This window comes from Penaeus chinensis, chromosome 5, assembly GCF_019202785.1.
Source record: "Penaeus chinensis breed Huanghai No. 1 chromosome 5, ASM1920278v2, whole genome shotgun sequence".
Classification (NCBI taxonomy): domain Eukaryota; kingdom Metazoa; phylum Arthropoda; class Malacostraca; order Decapoda; family Penaeidae; genus Penaeus; species Penaeus chinensis.
The window spans coordinates 10,458,072-10,465,193 of record NC_061823.1 but is presented as its reverse complement, the minus strand read 5'-3'; positions in this window follow the sequence as shown (position 1 = coordinate 10,465,193).

Here is a 7,122-nt window from a genome sequence, read left to right as displayed (position 1 = left end):
GATGGAATTGAAAAAAGTAAATGATGAAAGGAAGAAGTTGATGATTTAAAAGGCAATGCAGTGTGCAGAAAATCTGGAAATGTATCACCGCTTTAGCAGTAACTTTGATCTACACAAACTATGACGAAACCAAGAAATAAAAGAAAATATACGTCATAAATATCTTTTCTTTGTTAAAGAATCGTATTTATTTAATCTTCCATAGAGATGCATATTGATATTAAGATGAAAAAAAACAAAACAGATTATCATAATTCATATAGCACTAGACAAATCATGTTTATGGCAAAGTACACAAGCATAAACAGATAAAAAATGGTTCGGTCCATTTTTTATGGTCCGCCGACGAATAATTTTGTTGCTCCTTGTACCCATTGGTGTAATGGATAACATAATAGTTGGTTGCTCATCCCTTTCACCTGAACTAGTTAGGCATTCGTTGTGAAATACCGTATAGTTATCCATGCAATAAGCATCCAGTATCTCTTTGTGTGAGATTTGTTATTGTGTGCATGAGTGTCTATGGATGTAAGCATGAATATGTTTAGAGAAAAACACATATACATTCATACATATGTACACACACACACACACACACACACACACACACACACACACACACACACACATATATACACTCACATATATACGTGTGTGTGTGTGTGTGTGTGTGTGTGTGTGTGTGTGTGTGTGTGTGTGTGTGTGTGTGTGTGTGTGTGTGTGTGTGTGTATCGTAATATATATTTATATATGTATCTCCACATATACATTATATATGTATGCATGCATGCATGTATGTAATTATCTGCATCTATATCTACCTATATTTATCTACCTACCTATCCATCTATCTCTATTTATCTATCTATACAAACATAATTACACACACATACCCACACACACACACACACACACCTATATATATTTGTATTTCGTATTCCGTCTTCCGCTTTCCTTCCTTCTCATCATACAGGGAAAGACAGAGAGAGAGAGAGAGGGAGAGACAGACAGACAGACAGATAGACAAACATACAGACTAAGCGATACAGAGAAAGACTGAGAGCGATGGTGAGGGAATGGGTAGACGGATAAATATATCTCAGTGTAAATCACTCCCCTCCTCTCTCTCAAACGAATCGAGTTCGAAATCGCATTGTGTATTTTTTTTAACTGCCAAAGAGGGACACAGTAATGTACAGACATAACATAAGAACAGTTTTAAGCCGACATATCCATGAGGCCTTAACAAAGGTCAAGTTAGAAATGGAAAGTGTCATGCTTCAATACAAGACAAACTTTCCTGTTTCTTGAACAGAAATAATGAGATCTGGAGTTTCTCTACCAGCCATTTAGCTTGTTTGTAATCCCCTAATACATACGTAGAACTCACGCTGTTTTGGTGGGTAAATATACAGAAAATCAGAATATCGATACTATACATGTATGTGTCTATATGAAACTAACATTTACGTTGGTGATGAAAAGAGTGTTCTTTCCCTCTACGACAATTCATACCACTCGTACTAGACAAGCACCATATAAATAATGTTTGTAGCAGGGTACATAGTGGCGTTACCAAGGGTTATCTTATATACATATGCATACATATATGCATATATATATATATATATATATATATATATATATATATATATATATATATACACATACATACATACATACATACATACATATATATATATTTATATAAATTTACTAGATCTACTGTAACACATTGTTGAAAAAAGTGCGCAAAAGTCCTAAGGCGGCTCAACCAGAAGAGCTTTCCTCTCGTTCGAGTTAGGTACGCGTGTCTGTAAAAGTGCTGGTAATTACATTATCAGAGAAATACGCTGCTGTTAAAATACTTCTTTCCTCTCATGTTCTTGTCACCGCGAAAGCGAGTTTATGCAGCTGTGAACGCAGGAATACAAAAAGGAAATGTAAGCGTATTTCAATTCCCAGTGGTTGTCATGCCTTTTTTCGAAATTCATTGTTAGATTTAAGGCGTAAAAACAGTCCGAATACGGAGAAGGAACGAGGAAATTCCTGTAGAGTGATACATTACAATTACATAAAAGTTCATGACGTTTATTGCATGTTGCGAAAGAGAGAAGCAATTAGTGGTTTATAGTAATTGCTGATTTTGTCTAACATTAATAGTTTAAAGAGACGGTAGTGTTAGAGATAGATAGATACATACATACATACATATATGTATACACACATATATGAACACACACACACATCTGTACATGTATATGTATATGTAAAGAGAGAGAGAGAAACAGAAAGAGAGAGGCAGACAGACACACAAAGAGAGAGAGATAGAGACAGACCGAAAGAGAGAGAGACTGTATGCTTATGTGGCCTGGTCTTTTATATTAGTGTCGGACGATAATTTTAAATAGTCCAGCGGTGTGTCTAAGTAATTATGTACATATTTCACGCATCCATCATGCCAGAAAAAAAAAAAAAAAACGTCATAAAGACTGTACACATAAAAAAAAACCGTATTAATGCCTACAAAACGTACTACTGATTATGACAATGAGGCTAAATTTGGGAAAAGGGCAAACATAAGGGTGACGACGGAAGTGAAAACTAGAAAACAAGACAGAAAGACAAAAAAGTGAGAACACATGAATTCAAATAAAAGGTTAAAAACATAGAATGACAGATAATAGGCATCAGGGAAAAGAAGTGATTCATGTAGATGGATGAAGACTTACATAGAATGAGAAAACTATACATATAAATAACGCGATATTCTTTTTCTTTCACAATCCAATTGGAAAACAAGAAAGTGAAGAAAGGAAGAAGTTGATGATTTAAGAAGCAGTGCAGTGTACAGAAAATGCATCGCCGCTTTAGCAGAAACTCCGAACTACAAAAAAATATGATGACAGAAAGAAATAGAAGAATAAATATCTCATCAGCAATGTTTGTTAAAGAATCGTATTTTCCCCCTTATATAAATATCAATACTGATATTTAAAAAAACAGATCATGATAATTCATATAGCACTAGACCAATCATGTTTATGGCAAGGTACACACAAGCATAAACAGAGAAAAAATGTTTCGGTCCATCTTGGCGTAAATGGTACGTCGACGAATCATTTTGTTGCTTCTTGTAGCCTTTGGTGTAGTGGGTGAAAGAATAGTTGGTTTGCCCATCCCTTTCACCCAAAGTAAACACTTGTAGTTGGGCATTCGTTGTGAAGGCAGATGTGAAATACCGTATAGTTATTCATGCAATAAGCATCCAGTATCTCTGGAATTGTTAATGTGTGCATGAGTATATATGAATGTAAGTATGTATCCTAATATGAATATGTTTAGAGAAAAACACATACATTCATATATATAGCTCACACGCAAGCACGCACACACACACACACACACACACACACACACACACACACACACACACACACACACACACACACACACACACACATACAGATATTTATGTTGTACATTCTTGCAAGTATGTATGTATATACCGTAATCTATATCTATCTCTGTATCTCTACATATACATTGCATATGTATGCATGCATGTATGTAGCTATCTGCATCTATATCTATCTAGCTATATTTATCTACCTACCTATCTATCTACCTCTATTTATGTATCTATACACACTTAAACACACACACACATACATATATTTGCTTATATTCCGTCTGTTTTACTTCCCTCTCTCACCATACAGAGAGAGTGTGTGTGTGTGTGTGTGTGTGTGTGTGTGTGTGTGTGTGTGTGTGTGTGTGTGTGTGTGTGTGTGTGTGTGTGTGTGTGAGAGAGAGAGAGAGAGAGAGAGAGAGAGAGAGAGAGAGAGAGAGAGAGAGAGAGAGAGAAAGATAGAGAGAGAGAGACAGGGAGACAGACAGGTAGAGAGAGAGAGAGAGAGAGAGAGAGAGAGAGAGAGAGAGAGAGAGAAAGATAGAGAGAGAGAGACAGGGAGACAGACAGGTAGAGAGAAAATCGTGTTCGAAATCTTTCTGTCAAAGAGAGACACATGTAAGGTCATACATAACATAAGAAGAGTTTCAAGCCGACATATCCATGATATCATATGTATTTCCAAGTTCTGCTTCACACACACACACACACACACACACACACACACACACACACACACACACACACACACACACACACACACACACACACACACACACATTTACTTTGGTGATGAAAAGGTGTTCTTTCCCTCTACGACAATCCATACCCATCATACTAGACAAATCCCGTATGAACAATATTTGTAGCTGGGTACATGGTGTCGTTACCAAGAGTTAACTTGCGTGTGAACGGAAATGCTGCATATCGACGGCAGACAGCTAGGAATGGTTACTTCCATGTTGGCGAGAAACAGGTCCGGTATATAATGTGTTACCCCTTCGTCCTCTGTAGTAAAAAGTTTGGTGATCTTACCCCATTTCGCTGGATAACCACCTCCAGTTACCAGACTTCCTTATAGACTTTCATTCTTACAGGAAGATGTGAATATCTGTTTGGTTATAGATGCACTTCTTGGGCATCCAACTTTCCCTGATTGCGAATATTTATGTTTTTGAGTGTAGATTTGAATAGATAAGTTTACAACAAAGTGAAGTCGCAACCAGGGAATCAGAATCACAATGTAATACCCACTGTCAGTAAAACAAAGTTCTATTTAACAAAACAAATCTTCAGTGGAATCGTTCAGGTTCGAGTTACAGAATCCAATTCGAAATATGTATGCAATGTTTGTAAACTTATAAAGATAATTTTGAAAGACCAGTTAGATTAAAATAATAAAAAGGAAGAAATGTTGCTAAATAGAACAGGGAAGAAGCTTATCGTTCTCAAACATAGCATTTTGTGACCTGTCTCTCTGTCTATCGGCCGGTCTCTCTCTCTCTCTCTCTCTCTAATACAAATGGAAACAAATCAGAATACACTACGTGTTTATGTAAACAATATATAGACATACTATGTATTAATACACACACACACACACACACACACACACACACACACACTCACACACACACACACACACACACACACACACACACACACACACACACACATACACACACACACACACACACACACACACACACTCACACACACACACACACACACACACACACACACACACACACACACACACACACACACACACACATCTATCTATATTATATCAGTCAACCAGTCAATATATCCGGCTATATATGTATCTATCAGTCAGTAAATTAGTCAGTCTATCTACATATATACACAATATGTATGCATAATACCTATATGTACATATATGTTATATATATGAATATATACACATATATATATATAAATATATATACACATATATATACATATACTCATATATAGATATATACACGCACACACGCATATATATATATATATATATATATATATATATATATATATATATGTATATATATATATATATATATATATATATACACACACACACATATATATGTACTTATATATATACTCACATATATGTATATATGTATACATATGCATATATATATATATATATATATATATATATATATATATATATATATATATATATATAAATGCGTGTGTGTGTACGAACATGTGATGTGTGAGTGTATATGTGTGTGTTATACATATATACATATATATTATATGTATATATATGAATATATATATGAATATATATATATATATATATATATATATATATATATACATATATTCATTCATATATGTATATATATATTTATGTATATGTATGCATATATACACACACACATATATATCCATATATACACATATATGTGTATATAAATATATATACACATACTATATATATGCGTGTGTATGTTTTTGTGTGTGTTTATACGTATGTATATATACATATATATGCGTATATATTTACATACACACATACACATGTATATCTATATATTACACACACACACACACACACACACACACACACACACACACACACACACACACACACATATATGTATATATATATATATATATATATATATATATATATATATATATATATATATATATATGTTGGTTCTACTGTAACTCTAATGTAAAAAAAAAAGCGCAAAAGTCATAAGGCGACTTAACTTGAAGAGTTGTTGGGTGCGAGTTAGGTACGCGTGCCTGTAAAAGTGCTGGTAATTACATTATCAAAGAAATACGCTGCTGTTAAAATACTTCTTCCCTCTCGTGTTACTGTTACCGCGGAAGTGAGTTTATGCAACTGTGAACGTAGGAATAAAAAAAGGAAATGGAAATGTATTTCATTTGCCAGTGATTGTTATGTTTTTGTTTCGAAATCCATTATTTAATTTTTGCCGTAAAAATAGTCCGAGTACGGAGAAGGAACGAGGAAATTCCAGTAGAGTGCTAAATTACAATTACATAAAGGTTCATGACGTTTATTGCATGTTGCGAAAGAGAGAAGCAATTAGTGGTCCATAGTAATTGCTGATTTTGTCTAACATTTAGAGTTTAAAGATAAGATAGAGTTGGAGACAGATATATAGATATATACATACATACATATATTCACACACACACACACACACACACACACACACACACACATATATATATGTATACACAAACATCTATATATGTGTATATGTATATATTTATAGAGAGAGATAGACAGACAGACAGAGAGAAACAGAGAGAGACACAGACACACATAGAAAGAGAGACAGATAGACGGAGACAGACAGAGAGAGAGAATGCATGCTGTTGTAGCCTGGGATTTTGTATATGTTGGACGATAGCTTTAAATAGTCCACTTGTTGCTCTCACAAAACCACGCACGCACATGCAAAACAAGCATGTACACATATACATATACACTCACCCATATGATAAAAAAGTGATAAAGGGTGTATACATTAAACCGTATATAGATATGCAAAAAATACGCTCTCACACCTAAAACAAAAATGTCAAACTAGCAAAAAAAAAAAAAAAAAAAAAAAGTCCCAGAGGTGAGAGATCGACGCATGGTATAGAAGATGCTGAAGAGGAGGGAGGTTGGGGGGAGGGTTAAGGACAAAGGAGACTGGGTTCTCCTGTAA